At 41.1% G+C, this 19,247-nt stretch overlaps 1 long non-coding RNA gene across 4 annotated transcripts in view; it reads right to left on the minus strand.

Moving 5' to 3' along the window:
• LOC140642283 (uncharacterized) overlaps window positions 1–19,247 on the minus strand; it is a 121,359-nt gene that overhangs the window by 21,601 nt on the left and 80,511 nt on the right. The window contains exon 1 of one of the 4 annotated variants that reach the window (XR_012038769.1): window positions 7,644–7,783. The exons of the other annotated variants lie outside the window; for them this stretch is intronic. This is a non-coding gene — a long non-coding RNA (uncharacterized lncRNA). Of the gene's footprint in view, window positions 1–7,643; window positions 7,784–19,247 lie in introns of those variants that run through there. 4 annotated transcript variants of the gene reach the window in all.

Raw genomic sequence — 19,247 nt, forward strand, 5'->3', positions numbered from 1 at the left:
AGCCATTCTAGCCCCTTTATTGGGTATGGAAGGGGCAGAGTGATTTTACTGATACTGCAGAGGAGACCCAGGATGGCTGACAGGAGGCTCAGGCACTACAGCAAGCCTGAGGTGGGGGTCGTTTTAAGGGGAATGGGGCTCCCTGTACCTCTCAGACCATACCTCTTAGGTCAAAGGCCAAGAGACTTGGGTACTAACCCCAGATCTGCAATTAATCTTCTGTGTGAACTTGCACAGGCCACTGAACAGAACTAAGGCTTAGAGCCTTAGCTTCCTTTTTGTAAAATAGAGATGATATTACTGCTCTGTGTGCACATACACATACACACACACATCTTTTGATATCAGCATTAAAAAATCTTTTCCAGTTTTATTGAGAAATAATTGACATATATCACTATATAAACTTAATTAGGGCCTATGGCATGATGGTTTGAGTTAAGTATATTGTCAAATGATTATCATAATAGGTTTAGCTAACACCTATCTTCTCACATAGATTCAATGAAAAGAAAAGAAAGAAGAGAAGAATAAAGGAAAATATTTTTCTATGGTGACGAGAACTCTTAGGATCTATTCTGTTAACAACTTTCCTATATATCGTACAGCAGTGTTCACTATAGCCATCATGTTGTACACTGTATCCCTAGTATTTATTTATCTTATAACTGGAAGTGTGTACCTTTTGACCACCTTCTTGCAAGTCCCCCTCCCCCTGATCCTCATCTCTAGTAACCACAAGTCTGATCTCTTTTTCTAGGTGTTTGATTTTTTTGTGTTTGTTGTTTTGTTTTAAAGATTCACATAAAAGTGAGATCATACAGTGTTTGTCTCTGTGTTTGACTTATTTCGCTTAGCAAAATGCCCTCTAGGTCTATCCATGTTGTCCCAAATGGTAGGATTTCCTTGTTTGTTTTTTTAATGGCTGAATAATATTCCATATTCCACTATATATATATATATATGTATATATATATACATATATATATATATATATATATACAAACTTGGGGCACCAGCATTTTTCAAGCTGAGATTGTTAGAATCACCTGCACCAAGTCCCCAAGGGTCTTGCTAACATGCAGACTCCTGGACCTTATCCTGGTCTTTACTGAATTAGATTTTCTGGGGCCAGGAATCTGCATTTTAACAAGGGCACCAGGTAATTCCCAGTGTCATATTTTGTCCCAATTATTCACATTTATGTTATTCCACTGAGAGAATGGAATTCTAATTCTAGTCTTACTAGAATAATGAACTGTCCACACACAGGCCACCGTCTCTTTTTCTTTTTAAATTAAAAAAATATGTATCTTTATAACATCCTTGGTGAAAAACATGTTTTAGATAATTTACTCTTTTGAGGAGAACAGTGTTGTGGTAGAGGGACTAGGAAAAGTCTCCATTTCTCCACTATTCTTTGTATCCACATCACTTATAATGTGACATTGCCATATCTTCCATCAAAAGGTAGAGTCTATTTCTTTCCCCCATGAATCTGGGCTGCTCTGTGTTTTGCTTCAGCTAATAGGATGCAGGGAAAGTGATGCATGTCCTTTCCACTGGAAGTCTGAAAAGGTTCCACCTGCTTCTACTTTCCTGGATTCCAACCACTGCCCTGTGACAAGCTCAGGCTCTCCTGCAGGGAGGTGAGAGACCATGGGAGGGAGAGCCCTGATGCCTAGACATGGACATCCTAGATGTTTACAGCCCTAAAGCAGATAGCCCCCAAATAAGGCAGCTAAGTGAAGAGCAACAGAGCTGCCTGCTGAACCCACAGATGACCACAGATGCCTGAAATCCAAAAGAGCTGCCTAGCTGACCTGTAGACTGTAGTTTTAAAATATAGATTTTATTATGGCTCAGGTATGGTAAAACCAAGAGATCAGAAGATGACTGCCATTGAAAAGATAGTTTGTTATTCTTACAGATCCCGAGAGAAGGGTGCATACCATACCACAACACAGAGGGCCTCTTGGGGAAGCACCAGGGTCAATCAGGAGACAAAGGGAGAAGAGAGAAAAGTGAACAGGAGCTTTTATTGTAGTTTCCATTTGACTGACACAGGGTAAGCATGCTCAGAGAAGGGTTGGTTAAAATTTGGTAATTTCAGCAGGCTCTGGGCTGTCCCTAGGTGTCTGATCCTGGCGCTGGGGTGATTAGGGCTGAAAAGTGAAAAGTGGCTCAAGTGTGAAAGCCAGGGAGGTGAAGAAGGCAGTTAAGGTATGGGCTCTGGAGTAGTCCATGTGAAAGGTGTGACCCTAGCTGAGTCATTTACTCTCTCTAAGAAACAGCTAACCTTGGGATGAGCAGTCTCTCCAAGATATCCAAGTATCAGAAAAGAAAAGGCAAGGTTAGTTCAACTGTGAGTAATAGTAAACAGATATTGTTTTAAGCCATTGGGTTTTGAAGTAGTTAGCGATGCAGCAACAGCTGATTCCTACAAATGCCAATGAGGAACGCTGACAATGAAAAGGTGGCTACTAAAATGTTAATATTTGGGCATATTTTCCAAAATTGAAGTTCAGGCAGCAGGAAGCAGTGGGGCAGGCTGCAGTGGCCACTGGCCATGGGCAACTTGCTTCTGTTCTAATACAACTAATTTACTAATAATTTTCCCAACTTGATTGTTCCAGTCAATTCAGCCTGGAGCTGTCATGGTTACTTCCCCATGTGGGGTCCTCCTGTCTCCTTACTCTCTTTCTCTCTGCAAAAAGTGGAGTTAGTTTAGGCTTAAGTGTTTACAAAACCAATGATAAAAACACTAAGCAGTTTGCTCTCAGGAAGTTATTTTTTAGACCTATGACTGTCTAGAAGGTGGAGTCTACCCACATATTTCACCCCTAATCAGGAACATGTAAGGAGCCACATGCAATACCCCCCAAAAAGCATATTTGACATTACAGAAACATTTAGTGTTATAAAATAAAAAAAAGCTATTAGTGTTTTTGCAGTACAGACCACCCAAAACAAAATTCAACAGAAATTTTGTGGGCAAAGGAAATATGTAAAAGATACAGTGATTTTCAGCTGGGAACATTTCCAGATTTGAGGGTGAGGTGGGAACAATGTGAGATTTATGCATTCACAAGAAGGGGCCTGGGTAATAAAACTTGAAACTCTCTTTTAGAAGACTAAATAGTGCACTATAATAGTGCTTTCATAGTAAGGGTTAAGTGGTCTTCCAGTAAGGATACTCAGTGAGATCTTAATAATGGAAATAACCGCTTCATATGTAGCATGTGGTTTCTGTGAACCACAGCTCTTGCCTTATTAATATCCCTGAAATACACTGAAATCCATTAAAAATCCCTTCTGCAGATTCCTAACTAAGAACATTTATTTCAGACAGGATGATTTAAAAAAATTAAAGCAAATACCAAACTTGGTCAAAATTAATCAAGTCCTCTGAACATTATTGGCACATCTCTCTGAAATGAATGCATCATGCAAATGACAAATGCATCTTTAAAGGAAAAACTCAGTTCAGTCTCCTAAGTAGGGAAAAATCTAGTCCTCCACCTCCTTCTGCATTTCTCTTTCCTGTGTGTCCCCTTTACTACTCAAACACTCATAATACTTCTGACACCAGATGTGTGTGGGGTTTCCTGCACATCAAGCGATTCTCTGTGACACCAGCTGGGTGTCCTACAATGTAACTGGCACAATTCTAATGCCATTTACATGGAGATAGCATCACATCCCATAGGTTGAGAGCTCAGTCCCACAAGCCTGCTCCCACCCCACTTCAGATGCCAACTGCAAGCAATATGTCCCTAGGTTACCCACAACTTCCATCCTATTTGGCTACAAATTGGGGGTTCCTGTGGCCTCTCCTTAAGGTTCGATTAATTAGCCAGAGCAGCCCACTGAGCTCAGGGAAACACTTACTTGTATTTACCAGTTTATCAAAGAATATAGTAAAGGATATAGATGTACAGCCAGATGAAGAGATATATAGGTTCGGGTCTGGAAGTGTCCCAAATGCAGGCGCTTCTGTCCCCATGGATATGGGTGTGTCATCCTCCTGGTATGGATGTGTTCATCCACCTGGATGCTTTCTGAACCTCCTACTATTAGGATTTTATAGAGGCTTCTTCATATAGGCATGATCAATATTAACTATATTTCTAGCCCCTCACCCCCTATATGAAAGGTTGGGGGTGGGGCTGAAAAGTCCTAGCTTCTAATCATGGCTCGACCTTTCTGGTGACTAGCCCCCATCCAGGAGCCACCCAGAGTCATCTCAGTAAATCAAAAGATACTCCTAACATTCCTATCACTTAGGAATTTACAAAGGTTTTGGGAGCTCTGTGTTGGGAATGAGGGGCAGGACAAATGTATGTTTTCTGTTATCTAGTAGCATCTCACTCGGCTTTGGTGACAGGAGTTAACACTGCTTCCCAAGTTTGTTGCACTGGTGACTGCAGTGGTTCAGCCAGGAAAAAGTTCATCTCTGGTTTTCCAAAACCAGTTGGGAAGCAACTCCCTATACCTGCAGAGTTTCACATGATTTACCAAAGGTTTCAGTTGAAATCCATCCCATGAACCACTTCTGAACAAGCAGCAAGGAGGTGATGAAGATGATATCAGGGGAGGGGAAATTAATTGCCTGAGCACAGAAGGAAGTGTAAAGGAGTCAAACTGCTCTCCAGAGGGTGAGAGCTGGGAGGGTAAATATCCCTCCCCTAAAATTCCTGGCAGGTGTTTCCACCAAATGCCAGATGCCTGAGGACGCAGCCATTTTGCTAGATGGGGGAGGGGACGGGGGCAGAGATGGGGCTGCTGAAGGACAGAAGATACACACTTGGCACTAAGGGTTCTTGCATCAATTAGATGATCTTAGGGTAGTAGGGTTCTTGGGGCCTGGCTGTGTTGCTATATTCAGGGGAAAAATCCAATCCGTGGCAATGCCTAGGGACAAAGTAGCTATGTTCCATACCAATGACCCTGGAGCCCCTCTCTTCTTCCTCAGCACTGTGCATGGCAGTGCACAGCACCTCCTTTCCCTGGGCTCCATCAAACCACACCCTACAGTGCCTACAGTGATGTTCAAGTGGTCTATTTGTAGAAACTATGCATGAGAATTTGGTCATAAAAAAGTGAGCATGTGAAAGTAAAAAACACATGGTGTCATCCGTTCTCAATGTCTTGCCAGGGGTCAGGTACAGACAATCTCCCTCTTCTAGACAGTTTCCCTCTATGATGAACTTACTATAAAAGTGACTTATCTTCCTGAATCCACATTGTTCAGGCTGTTTCAGTATCTGCCTATGTCCCTAGAGTAAACTTGGTATAGTTGTTTTTCTAGCAGAGGGAAGAGTTGGGAGTGTTATCTAGTTGCTCCCATTAGCCCTCCCTAAGGTCACTGAGAGCCTCCTGCTGGGTGGCAAAAATGGGGGGAAAAAGTGTATGGAAACTATATGGAAAAATATGACCTTTTGGGGTCAGCTTTTCAAAGAGTCAATTACAGTTGAAATTAGGAGACGGAAGGAAGTTAAAGACTGGAAGCAATAGCAAGGCATGAGATTCATCCAGCCTCCAGATATATATTGAGCACCAACTTGAGCCAAGCACTATTCTAGGTCTTGAGATTACAGAATCTAAATTGGAATTTGAAACTGGATTCAAATGTACATAAAAACGGGCCAACGTAGATAATTGGTGTAGGGACTGAAGATACTTCTGCAGACTTTGAAGACCCCACTGGCGGTGGCAGTGGAGGTGGAGGTGGGCGTGGCAGTCCTTAATACGGATGTTGCCTCTGTCACTGGGGATGCCCCAAGTGCCCTTGTCCTGAAGTGCCCAGAGAAAGACCTGTGCCATCTATTTTCAGATCACGAGGACATTTGGTGGGCTGCTCTGACGAATTTCCTCTGCTGTAGAAGGAGAGGGGCTGTTTATGGATTTCTGGAGGAGGGACTGTTGCCTGATTCTCTTTGCTTGCCCTACTCAGAAAAATGTTCAGATTTCTTTTTAAGGCGATGCATGCAGGATCATTCTATTGCAAGCTATGCATATGTATCTGTTTAATTTTAACTCAAGCTCTTTACCAAAAAGCAAGTTCATTTACTCAGAGCCTAGACAGAAGGCTTTCCCAGTCCTGACACCTTGCTTATTTGCTACTTAAAGTCTTTTGGAAGAAAAGAACAGATTTTTGCATTTTGTTCCCTTTCTTACTTCAGAAATTAAAAAAAAAAAACCCACACAACTGTCCTAATTGGAAAGGATTCTTGATCTATTTCATTGCAGTCTGTTTATTTCTGGTAAGTATCCAGAACATTTGGCCCCTACCCCTGCCAAGGCTGCTCTCCAACAACATTTCAACTTTGTTCCAGAGCAGTTGGAGTTTCACAGCAGCCCAGAAATCTCTGTAGAGAGCCCCAGGTGACATGCTGGGGCATAGGTCTCCCCTCTCGGGCCTATTCTCAGCTTCCTTTTAGGCCCACCCAAGCTGCTCAGTCACAATGGCTCTCCTGTCTTCTCTGTTCTGCCCACCTCTCCACATAGAGTTGCCCCACCCAGCTGTTGCCACACTCTGTGTGCAAGCATGGGAACTGGGAGATTGTGGGGATCAAAATCTAATTCTGGAACCAACTAGAGTCCCTGGTGTATTGCAAGAACCCAGGACAATTCCAGCCTGTGCAGAGCTGCATTGGGTTAAGCTGTGGATGGTAAGATTGGAACAGGGCCAACAGTGAAGTTGTAGCATACAGGCTAAAAACAAGGTTTCCTCATAAACACATGACACAGATGAAGTCATCATCAAGAATAGCCTTAAGGATTGGTGGAGGAGTGGAAAGGCCACCAAGATAATAGGCAGTCATGGTGGGGATCCTTATTATGAGGCATCAAAAAAAGGACCCTAGAGGGCAGCCCTGGTGGCACAGCGGTTTAGTGCCACCTGCACTGCAGCCTGGGGTGTGATCCTGGAGTGTGATCCTGGAGACCCGGGATCGAGTCCCATGTCGGGCTCCCAGCATGGAGCCTGCTTCTCCCTCTGTCTGTGTCTCTGCCTCTCTCTCTCTGTGTGTCTCTATGAATAAATAAACAAAATCTTAAAAAAAAAGGACCCTAGAGATGATCTAGACTGAAGGTGGTGCACTAGGAGCCTGCAGATATATTCTACTTGACCCACGAAGTGTGTGTGTACATGTGCATTTTGCATGTGTGTGTGTGCGCACAAGTACATGTGTGTATGTGTTTTCCCCCAAGTTGACATAGTATGCTTTTAGATAACACATATGCTCTCTACTTTGCTTCACTAATGTATATTACCATATTACTTGCTGGAACAGTCATGTAGGGGCCAGAGAGGGGCATGCAAATTGATACAGGAAGAATGTACCTCCATCATGCCTCAAACTGCACTCTGCTGAAAGCCTTTCGAAGGAGAACACAGAAGTTTTGTATTAATTTCTCCAAATGGTCAGACTTGGAAATGAGCATGGTAGTGGTGCTTCCCTCCCCTCATAGAAATCACAGCTTCAAAGAGTTCCATTTGCTATAGACTCTAAAACATGCTTAGGGGCTGTCAGGAGGAGAAACCTTGCAGGAAGAGGTGCAAGAGTGTCTAGGAGCCAGTAGCAGCAGGGCTTAGAAAGTGCAAACAAAATTAAACTTCCTGCAGGTGAGCTGCTTACCTGCCCCCTGTTGCACTGGCTGGTGAAAGACCTAGAGGTTTAAGGGCTGGAAACAGAAGCTCTTGTGGAACCAGTTTGATTCAGAGAAGCCAAGGAGGCAGAGTTCCATAAAGAATCACATAGTATTTTCAAGAAGCAGTCTGTCCCTGTGGAAATAGAGAACGAGAGGTCCTTTGGGATCAAGGATTCTAGAAGGCTGCTTTTGCCTCACCCCTACTTACAGCCTCCCGCAGAAAGCTTTATTTAGGAAAGTCCAACTCATATACTCTATAAGTAATGAAAAAGAAAACAGAATAGCTCCCAAGCAAGCATACCGTAAGACACAAAGAACAGCAAATCATGTCACAGAAGAACATGCACCAGAAAAATGTGACCTGGAAGAAATGAAATTATGATCAAACATCCCTCCGCGAATTAGAGACAAAGCACAACCAAAAAAACCTTAGCAAAATAATGTGGTCTCTAGAGGGAAACCACAAAGCACAAATGCAAGTACTCAAATACAAGATGACAAGGCAATGAGAGGTGATGAGATAGGACTAGAAGACTCAGGAAAGATAGAAAAAATAAAGCCATCATCACACGAGCGAAGACAAAATTGGATGGAGCTAAAAAGCAGTGAAGTCACTGCAGCAAATGCTGTGCAGGAAGCCAAGGGCAGAAATATGAAATGCAAACTACATGAACTAGAGATGGGAGTTTAAAACAATCAAAGGGGACATGACAGTGATAGCAGAAAGTCAAAAGAAAGCCAGCATATGCAAAATTGGGGTCCCTGAAGAAACCAAATAATACAAAGTAACAAATATTTTAAAATATAAAACAAAGCATTTCTCAAAATGAAACAAGACTTGAATCTACTTGTTGGATGTTCATACCACTTCCCACAGAAACCTGATCCAGGACAGTCACCATATGAGACATAGTCTAGTCTAATTATTGATGTAAAGAGAGCATCCTCTGGGCAGTAAAGCATACAAAAATCAAGTCACTTACAAAGAGAAAAAAAAAAATCAGATTGAACTCAAATTTCACCCAACAGCGTTTAACATTAGAAGAAAATGGAGAGGGTTGCCTCGGGGGCTCAGTCAGTTAAGCATCTGGCTCTTGGTTTTGGCTCAGGTCATGATCTCAGGGTGCTGAGACTGAGCCCCACATCTGGCTCCGTGCTCAGTGAGAAGTCTGCTGGAGATGATCTCCCTCTGCTTCTCCCTTTGCTTGTGAGCTCTCTCTCTCTCTAAAATAAATAAATAAAATCTCTATATAAAAAAGAGAGAATGGAGAAACACTTAGAAGATATTTAAGGAAAGTGCAAACCAAGAATTTTCTATCATCCAAGCTGTTCGACAATTATAAAGCCTATTGCAAACCATTTAAATATGTAGGAACTCAGAAAGTATTGTTTCCATGAACCTTTCTTGAGGAAACAACCAGAAAATGAACTTCATCCAACTGAGACTCAACTGCAGAAACTTTAGCCAAGAGTGTGACTGTAAGCCTTGATTATATTTAGGTTTGGATCTAAAAGTAAATGTGAAGTGGGGATTGGAGTAACAAAATAGAATATAAGTGTCGTATGCTCTGACAATGTAGAAATAATACAACTGGCAAACACTGGGATGGGAAAAGGTAAAGATGTCAGGAAGCTCGCGATGGCCTTATCTATAAAATCAGGGACATAGAGGGAAGAATTTAAAGACTCAAATAGCAGAACATATCTTTTTAAGAGTCCAAAGTAAAAACTAATCAAGATAATATTATTGACTAAAGTAGGAAGTGGACAAGAGATAGAAGAAAGGGAAGAAAATACATATGAATTTTATTATTGCTCAAAACAGTTTAAAAAGCAGATGATTGAGGATTTTGTCTGACAATTATAAAGATAATCATTAAAACAATATTACAGTTCCCCTTCAGTATCAGAACTTGTTTCTCTTCTCTCGAAAACTTTTCTCTTCTCTTCCCCTTCCCTCCTTTTCTCTCTCCTCTATTTCTCAGCCTGTACCCCCACCCAAGAAAACAAACAGACCTTATATTGAAAGATTTAAAATACTGTACTCAGAGAACAAAATTATATTTTCCAATAAATACTGTTATAATGTCTATATTATCCAAAGCAACCCACACATTTAATGCAACCCCTATCAAAATACCAACAGCATTTTTCACAGAGCTAGAACAATCCTAAAATTTGAATGGAACTACGAAAGACACCAAATAGCCAAAGCAATCTTAAAAAAGAAAAACAAAGCTTGAGGCATCACAATTTCAGACTTCAAGTTCTATTACAGAATTGTAGTGATCAAAACAGTACAATACTGACACAAAAATAGACACATAAGGGCACGTGGGTGGATCAGTCGGTTAAGCATCTGCCTTCAGCTCAGGTCATGATCCCATAGTCCTGGGGTTGGGCTCCTTGTTCAGTGGGAAGCCTGCTTCTCCCTCTCCCTTTACATGCTGCTCCCTCTGTTTGTGTGCTCACTCTCTCACTCTCTCTTTCTGTCAAATAAAATAAATAAGATCTAAAAAAATTAGACGCATAAATCAATGGGACAGAATTGAAAACCCAAAAATGAACACACAATTATACGGTGAATTAATCTTCAATAAAGCAAAAAAGAATTTCCAATGGCAAAAATAATGTCTCTTCAACAATGGCATTGGGAAAACTGGACAGCAACATGCAAAAGAATAAAACTGGACCACTTCCTACACTACACATAAAATTAAATAAAAAATAGATTAAAGGATTAAAGACCTAAATGTGAGACCTGAAACTATAAAAATCCTAGAAAAGAACACAGGTAGTAACTTCTTTGACATTGGCAATAGCAACGTCTTTCTTGGTATATCTCTTGAGACATGGGAAACAAAACCAAAAAATACATAAAATATAAAAAATAAATTTAAAAAACACCTTATTGGAACTACATCAAAATAAAATCTGCACAGTGAAGGGCACAATCAACAAAACTAAAAGGCAATCCACAGAAGATATCTGCAAATGACATATCTAATAAAGGATTAATATCCAAAATATATAAAGAACTTATAAAACACAACAATCCAAAAATGAAAAATCTGATTAAAAAGTGGGCAAAAGACATGAAAAGGCATTTTTCCCAAGAAGACATACAGATGGTCAACGGACACATGAAACGATGTTCAGCATCACTGATCATCAGGGAAATACAAATCAAAATTACAATGGGATATCACCTCATACTTGTCAGATTGGCAAAAATTGATAACAGGTATTGGTCAGGATGTGGAGAAAGGGGAACCCTCTTGCCACTGTTGGTGGGAATGCAAACTGATGCAGCCTTTCTGGAAAATAGTATGGAGGTTCTTCAAAAAGTTAAAAATAGAACTACCCTATGATCCAGCAATCTACTACTATGTATTTGCCCCCAAAATACAAAACTACTAATTCAAAGGGATATATGCACTCTGTTTATAGCAGCATTATCTATAATAGCCAAATTATGGAAACAGCTCACATGTCCATTGGCTGATAGATGAATAAAGAATAGGTGAGGTGTGTGTGCATGCATGTGTATGTGTGTGTGTGTGTGTGTGTGTGTGTATATATATATAATATATGATACATATAATGGAATATTACTCAGCCATAAAAAAGAATGAAATCTTGCCATTTGCAACAACATGGACAGAGCTAGAGTATTATGCTAAGTGGAGTAAGTCAGTCAGAGAAAGACAAATACTGTATGATTTCACTCATTATGGAATTTAAGAAACAAGACAAACAAGCAAAGGGGGGGAAAGAGAGAGGCAGACCAAGATACAGACTGTTATAGAGAACAAACAGATGGTTACCAGAAGGGAGGTGGGTGGGGGAATGGGTCAAAGAGATGATGGGGATTAAGGAGGGCACTTGTGATGAGTACCTGGTGATGTATGGAAGTGCTGAATCACTACATTGTGTACCTGGAACTAAAATTACACTGTATGTTAACTAACTGGAACTTAAATAACTTTAAAAAAAATACAGATCTTCTTCAATTTACATAGGGCTATATCCCAATAAACCTATCATAAATTGAAAACAATGTAAGTTGAAAATGCATTCAATGCACCCTAACCTCCCGAACATCACAGATTATAGCCCAGCACACCTTAAACATGCTCAGAACACTTACATTAACCTACAGTTGGGCAAAATCATCTCTCACAAAACCCATTTTATAAGAAAGTATTGAATATCCCAGTGATTGGAGAATACTATGCTGAAAGTGAAAAGCAAAATGGTTGTATGGGGATAGAGCAGTTGTAAATATGTTGGTTGTTGATCTTTGTGATCATGTGGCTAAGGCAGGTCTGTGGCTCCATGCCTCTGCCCAGCACTGAGAGAGGATCAGGCCACAAATCACCAGCCCTGACAAGGTCCAAATTCAAAATCTGAAGCATGGTTTCTACTGAATGTGTATCACTTTTGCAACATCTTAAAGCCAAAAAAATCATTAAAGTGTAACCATTGTAAGTCAAAGACCATCTGCAATGTGCCAGATCTAAGATCAAACTCCTACTAAGAAACATAAATGGGATTATTAAAATAAATGATTCACATTGTAACATAAAGCACAGCCAAATCTTATGCTGTTTAAAAGCAACATATCTCAAAAAAAATTAAAAAATAAAAGCAACATGTCTCAGGTAGTAAATAAATCATTAAGGTTGAAAATGAAAAGGATGGCCAACATGTACCAGACAAGCACAACCGAAAGAAAGCAAGTACTGTCAGTTTACCTTCAAAGAAGAGTAAATTCAGGACAAAAACCATTAAATGAGACAAAGAAGAGGGTATTATAATGTTAGAGAATGCATTGCACAATGAAGACAGAATAATGAATGAATATCTATGGATAAAATCACAGGGCAGCAATATTCCCAAGGCAGAAATTACAGAAGATATAAGGAGAAACAGAAACACACTTGTCATAAGGAAACTTTTCCATCCTGTTAATTCATGTCAGAATTAATGTCAAATAACAAAAGAAGTCAAAACTAAGAATGTTGATCTGATTAATATATGTCAAAATCTACATGCTGAAAATGAAGGATCTACCTTCTTTTCAAGGGTCAAGGGAACACACATGAAAAGTGACCACATGATAGACTACAAGGAACATCTTAATGAATTTCCAAAAGGAGAAACAGTACAGGCAAAATACTCTGATCATAAAATGGTTAGCCTAGACACTAATAACTAAATAGAAACTAACAGAAGAAGATTCTTCTATCTGAAATTTTTAAAAAGATAAACAAATCTCTCCTAAATATCTCTTAGGTCAAAAGAGAAAAATGCATGTCAAATTGCAGAGATTTTAGGAAATGACAATCGAAAAAATGATACAGGGATCCCTGGGTGGCGCAGCGGTTTGGTGCCTGCCTTCGACCCAGGGCGCGATCCTGGAGACCAGGGATCGAATCCCACGTCGGGCTCCCGGTGCATGGAGCTTGCTTCTCCCTCTGCCTGTGTCTCTGCCTCTCTCTCTCTCTCTGTGTGACTATCATAAATAAATAAAAATTAAAAAAAAGAAAAAGAAAAAATGATACAACACAACCTGTGACTTACAGCTGAAGCAGTGCACATCATTAAATGTTTGAGTCAATAAAAATAGAAAGGATAAAACAATTATTTAAACATCTAATTCAAGTTTTAAGACCCTCACTCTTTTTAAACCCAATCATCAACTTTAATGTGTTATATTAAAGTAGACTTACAGAGGCATAATTGATGTACAATCACCTGCACACATATTTAAACCCTATAGTTTGGCAAGTTGTGACATACATATCCACCTGTGAAACCATCACCACATGAGCATATCCACCCCCTCAAATGTCTGACGTTCTTTTGTAATTCCCCTCCCTTGCCTCTCCCACATCATCTCAATCACTGATTTAATTTCTGTAAATATAGATTCATTTGCACCTTCTAGAAGTCAAAAATATAAAATTATAAAGTATTATGTAGCTCCTTTCATTCAGCATAATTATTTTTAGATTTATTGAAATATTTACATGTAATGATATGATATCTTGGGATATGCCTCAAAACTACCTGGCAGTGGGTAGGGGGAACAGGTAGAGGTGAAATGAACAATAAATGTTATCATTTATCAGCAATAAATGTTAATTACTAAAGCTAAACCAGAAAGTTCATTTTACTATTCTGGCTACTTATATAAATGTTTCAAATTTTCCATAAGAAAAAGTTCTTAAAAATTACTTCTGGGGGATGGGGTAACAAGGTGATGAGCATAAAGGAGGGCACGTGATATAATGAGCACTGGGTGCTATATACAACTGGTGAATGACTGAACTCAACTTCTGAAACTAATAATACACTATATGTTAATTAATTGAATTTAAATTAAATTAAATTAAAAAATATTACTTCTGCTCCACCTTACTATTCTTGTACTATTTAATGTTACTGCATATCTTAAATTCTTGTCTATTACTGTTATTCGAAATAACTGTCCTTGAATTTACTTTTTGAGGTTTTAAAATCCAAACTTTATATCTTCAGGACTCTAGAACAGTGGACCAATTCTACTTAACAACAGAATGAAACAAATCCTCCACTTGAGTTGAGTTTTTAAAGTGCTGGTTGCTAGACTTCATGAATACTCATGTCCAAGGGAAGGAACATTTGAGCCCACTAAATGTTTTGTGTCTTAAAGACACAGCAGGTGAGATCGGCATCAGATGGCCAAGTTTTCTCTGAGGGAAGACACATTTGCAGAACTGGGGAATTTGCCAACAAACATGGTGGTCTTGTTTCTCAGGGGAAGGAAAGCATGAGTGAAGACTGTGGGCCAGAGATGATGTAATTAGTTATTATCAATCAAATCATATAAACAATGAACCACATAAACGATGTAAACAGTCTACCATATGAACAATGTAAATAATGAACCATAATGTGTACACATTATTTTTTCAATTAAAGCATTATCTTTAAAAGTTAGTAAAATGAAAATGGCAAAAGGAAACAGACTAAAACAGTGCTCCAGCTTCCTCTGGTGTTAATGAGAATTTGCTTGTTAAGGAGAGCTGGCCACTCTTCCTCTTATACTGAATGACTCTACGTCTGCTCCACTTTCCTGTCTGAGAAAAGCAGGCAGCACAACTTGCTTATGGTGTTTAATGTGTGTCAGAGTCAGTTATCTCTAAGTGGGTTGCATTTGTGGAATGACTGGTGTGGTAGACTGTTAAATTTGTAGCTCCCAAGGAGCCCTGCCTTCCAGCACAGTGTCTCTGGGCTTGGCCATATGATGGGTTTGGGCAAATGGTCATTAGCAAAAGGGGTGCAAGCAGAGGTTTGATCCATGCTTGCAAAGCAGGGCTTATCCTCTTGGAATGCTCTCTCTTGGAGGCAGCTGCCATGCTGTCATGAAGCTCAAGCTAGCCACAAGGAAAGATCATGTGGATTGAATGAGAGGGCCCAGCCTTTCAGCCAACTCCAGCCAGGTACCAGTCATACAAGCAAAAAGCCATCCTGGATGTCCGGTCAAACCAATGAATCATGAGAAATAATAAAATGGTTATTTTAGGCCAGAAAATCTGAATGGTTTCTAACACAGCACTAAATAAGTGAAAGAATTAGTATATACATGACTCTGTGTGTTTCTGGAAAGTCAGTGAATATTTGCACAAGTGAGCCACAGGTTAAGAGAATTAGCAATGAAAACAAAATTTCTACAACTACTAAGATAATTACTTGTTTTCAGCACAAAATAAAATTTAGGAAATCCCTCTCACACATACCTTTCCTGGAATATATCTATTGGGTGGTGGTAGCCGCCCAAGTAAAAGCATGCCCAGAAATGCCCAGAGAAGGTGATGCTGGAAAGGTCTGTGGATAATGAGCATTACTCCAGGTTAACGTGACTGACCACAGCTCCTTGGCATAATAAAACACCATGGTGGAGTCAGCCTTGCTCTGCTCAGTCCATTTCACAGAGCAACTGTGAGCTGTTTGGGGCAATGCTGCAGAGAAGAAAACCAGGCCCAGATCCAGAAAGGCTGCAGAGGTGTTGGAACCCCTAGTGCTGAAATAAGCCTGCAGCAGCTCTGGAACACACTGGCTTCTAGACACCAGGTTAGGAAATTGAGCCAAGGGCTGATGGGGTGCTTCACAATAGTGGAGGCCACAAACCCCTAACCCATGGACCTGTGCAACAGAAGGAAAAACCAAAGAGAATGAAATCATTGCGTGAGGGCCTTGCCCTTGCCTGCATTGCATTCACTTCCCATATATATTCTGTTACAAAGCGAGTGAAATTGTTCTAGCTCACTGCAGTGGATGAAAACAGACTCCACCCACCATTTCCTGGGTGTGGGTGCTGTGGGCAGATGCCAGGAGGAATTTAAAAGAAGTCATGCTATTTTGGGTATTATAATTTGCCAGAATGCCAAGGCAGTAATACGTCTGCCTGTGTGAAATTCCCACTCTTTAGACACTGGGCTTCGTCCCGGCGTTCACATTGTTCTAGCTCACTCTGTGAAGTCACTCTGTGGCCTTTCTCCTTACAATTCTCGTTTCAACACAGGGACTTGTGCTCTGACCTAGGGGCAGCCTCCTGCCTGGCCAGGCTACATTCAAATCTCTAGGTGCTTTTACCTAATGGGCTACTGTGAGGGGAAGACAGGACTAGGGTGGCATCATCAGAGCTACAGGCAAATCTGAAGTTTGCCAAGAAGGTTCCAGATTGATCGGCTCTATCCCCAGTGGTGACTGAATCAGGAACTGAAAGAGAAAACTCAAGAAGAGTGGCTGAAGGGGTCAGGCCAGGCCAGCACTGCCCTGACCAGTGCAAATCAGGAAAAAGAGGTCATTCAGAAAAGAAGGGAAGGCTATTTTGGGGAAATAAAAGGCAAAATGGATGTCACTAGATGACAGGACAGACCTCCAGTAATAGGGGTGTGTGTGTGTGTGTGTGTGTGTGTGTGTGTGTGTGTGTATTTCATTTTGGAGAATTTTGCGGAGCTCGGAGGCAGAGCCCTATTTTTAGTGTCTATTGTGTGAGGCTTTGGCAGGGATGTGCATAGCTGCAGTTTTCTTCTGACAATGATTACATTTTAAATAGAGAAAGAAGGTAATGAGGGCAAAAATAATAACTATTTTCAGGCCTCAAAATTCAGGGTATTTGAAACAGGGTTTTCTAAAATGCCAGCCTTGGTAGAAGAACCATTTTTCCTTCTTGCCTTTCATCCAAGGCCTCCTAATAGATGATGCTCCGGGGGGAGGCAAGGCAGCATTCTTTTCCTCCCTATGTCCCGTTCAGGCCCAGCTGTCTGATTTCCACTATTTAACAAGGGAGGAGGAGAGAGGAAGCAGGGACCCACCCACCATGGAGATTCTTCAACTCTGTGCTCAGAATTGCTGGGGGCTGCCAGAAGTGCAGATTCCTGGCCCCAGCTCTAGTAGGGTCTGCTTCCATGGCTCTGGGCGAAGACTAGCAAACAGAATCTGTCCCCCTGAGTGTTTCCAGGGGACCGAGTGTGGACAGTCCTGAACCCCATTTTGAGAAACCTCCCTTTGTACGCATAGGTTCATGAACTTAAAGGAGTCTGAGATGTGCGGAAGAGGGCACTGACTCTAGAATTAGATGGGAATGAGAGATGGTGTGGGCAAGACCATTGTGATATTGTGATTTATAATAAGAAATATGTATTTGGTCTTTGTCCCCATTTCTGAATCAGGATCCTAAGACACTTGGAATTTCCTGAGAAGAGCCATAAAGATGCCTTTTGTTATATAAGGGGACTTTTAGAAGCATCTCAGGGTTGGGGGCTGGTTGCCAGTGAAACCAAACCTGAGATTAGAGGGTCAGAATTGTCAGTCCCAGCCCTGGACCTCCCAGGAGGAGAGAGGGGTCAGAGATTGAGATCAATCGTCAATGGCTAATGATGTAATCAATCATGTCTGTGTGATAAAGCCTCTATAAAAACCCAAAAGGACTGTGGACCCCCTCCAGTTATGTTGAGTTAGAATCTCTGGGGATGATGGGATCTAGATTTTGTATTGTTTTAAAAGATCTACAGTTGATTCTGGTGCATAATCAGTATTGGCACCCAGTCATGGCATTGTCAGGTGCCCTTACTCACATTCTCTATCTTGAGTAGGAGGACAGTATGCATTTATCCAGGTTAGTGGCAAGAGACAGAAAACCAACTTAAAGTAGCTTATGCCAAAAGGGTCCAGTAGCTGCCATAATTGGAATGTTTCAATGGGTGGTGCTGGTGACTGGATCCCAGGGTTCTAGAGGGGCTTTCCAGATATTCTCTATCTTTAAGCTCTTGTTTCTCCCTATTATCTTTATCCTCAGACCAACTGTTTTTGGGAAGAGGCAGGGATGACTTCTCAATATCATGTTACAGAGGATAATTCCAGAGACATAGACATCACTAAAGAAGGCTCTCATTGGCCTACCTCCCCCATCCCCATGCCTGTGCTACAGGGTAAGGAATGGGCTGATTGGCTAGGCTGGTCAGGTATCAGATCTAGATGGGTAACAGTCATTTACTCAAATGAAAAGATCTGCAAAGGAAAAGAAGCAGAGACTGAAAAGTGGTAGTATCTACTGGAGCCCCGAAAGAGCATGCTAATAACCAACTTTTTTCTGAGCATCATGCATGTGTATAAGGCACACTGCGATAAGCACTTTACACACTCTGTGCTTTAAAATTTTATCACAAATCTTACAAGAGGTGTCCCTTGTCATTCTCATTTCCTAGAGGAGAAGACAAAGGCCTAGAGAGGTTATGTGCCTACACAGGCTTGCCAAGTTTGTTGGAAGAAACTGAAATTCAACTCAGGACTGTCTGATGCTAGAATCAAGCAGTAACCAGAACGGCTCTCAGCCTACAGGACCAGCATGAGCACATGGCTTCCCCTCCTCCCCTGGCTCACCTATAGGAACGTGGCTGATCATTACCCCTTTCTTATTCTTTTGGCTTAAATGATGCCCTCTTCCTCATTTTGAAGCATTCTGAAGGGCAATTATTGTGCTACTGACACCTTCTAGCAGTTTATGAATTTGACAAACCAACTGCAGTTCTGCACTGAAGTGTGCTTTGGCTCCTCTCTAGCAGATCCTCATTGTTAGCCAGCTGAGGGCCCTGCACTGGATTGTTCATAGACTTGAAGGTTGTGGAGGGCTGGAGGAACTACCACGTCCACTCACAGATGAAGTATCTCTGGGAAAATTGTTATAGGGGGCTTTTAAAAAATATTTTATTTATTTATTCATGAGAGACACATACAGAGAGAGAGGCAGAGACACAGTCAGAGGGAAAAGCAGGAGCCCGATGTGGGACTCGATCCTGGGACTCCAGGATCACACTGTGGGCCGAAGGCAGGCGTTCAACCGCTGAGCCACCCAGGGACCCCGTGTTATAGGGGGCTTAAAACAATTTTTTTTCATTACAAACCCTACTTCACACAAAAAGGAAAGAGGCAGTAGATCAAGTGAGAAATTCAAAGGTCTGCAGATTTAGAGAGAGTTCCTCTATGCCCCAATCCTTGCTTTTCTCAGTTCTCCCCTCCCTGACTCCTTGCCAGTCCCA

Source organism: Canis lupus, chromosome 11 (genome assembly GCF_048164855.1).
Source record: "Canis lupus baileyi chromosome 11, mCanLup2.hap1, whole genome shotgun sequence".
NCBI classification, from domain to species: domain Eukaryota; kingdom Metazoa; phylum Chordata; class Mammalia; order Carnivora; family Canidae; genus Canis; species Canis lupus.